Source organism: Penaeus monodon, chromosome 24 (assembly GCF_015228065.2).
Source record: "Penaeus monodon isolate SGIC_2016 chromosome 24, NSTDA_Pmon_1, whole genome shotgun sequence".
Taxonomy (NCBI): domain Eukaryota; kingdom Metazoa; phylum Arthropoda; class Malacostraca; order Decapoda; family Penaeidae; genus Penaeus; species Penaeus monodon.
Genome location: NC_051409.1, coordinates 6369647 through 6370593, shown reverse-complemented (window position 1 = coordinate 6370593; position 947 = coordinate 6369647).

Here is a 947-nt window from a genome sequence, read left to right as displayed (position 1 = left end):
AAATCACAATCACACACATATATACACACTTTTCTTTGTGTGACTTGCTCATGAATTATTGCACATAAATATTGTTCGATTATATTAGCATTTGCGTAGATAAGTAAGAGTATGTGACTTATACAAAATACCTTATGTAAAAATATATTACGTCAAATATCAAGGAAATTAATTACCACGTGTTCAATAACAACTTTAATAATTTCTAAATATGTAACTCCCAAATATTCAGCGAAATATATGATGTTAAACAAGTCTTGAAGCAGTCAAAAATATCCCTCTTCACTCTGCCCTCACTGCGACAAAAGAGAGGCGCAATGCGTCTCTCCCATTCGTCAGCTTTAGCACAACTGCAACTCCGGTCTGGCGCTGAATGTCTTTCCTTGTCGCTGTCTGCGGCGAATCTGAGGACGAGTCCATTTTAGTGCAAGGGGGAGGATACCCCATGTCTGTTAATTTTTATCTTTTTTAAATGTCTTACGTCTTATATAAATAAAAAGATTCATTCTCTTTCAAAATGGTACTTTCGATATGCCCACAGTTATTTTGAAGTAAATATCGATAGCAATTAAGTATTTGTCAACTTGAATGGTCACCCCCCATGCAGAAGAATGGTACCTGACCTAGGTGGGTCCATTGATGAGGGACATATATTTTCGTATAAACTCATCAAAATCTTTATGTAACTACACTGAACGCGACCCAGTATCAGTATATGCAATATACACTAAGTTAAATATTTGATAAAACTATATTTTTGCATGGCAGTATGAATTTTCCGATTTTGCATGAAACAGTAGGCGTTACTTTACTAAGTCCCGCCCACAGTGGAGGAATTTAGCCAACCAGCGTTCGTAGATATTTTTATCACTCATTAATGTCCCTAAAATTCTTATTGGGATTATAAGAGGAGTCCTATTGGCCAGTTTTATGTGACGTCATAAGCT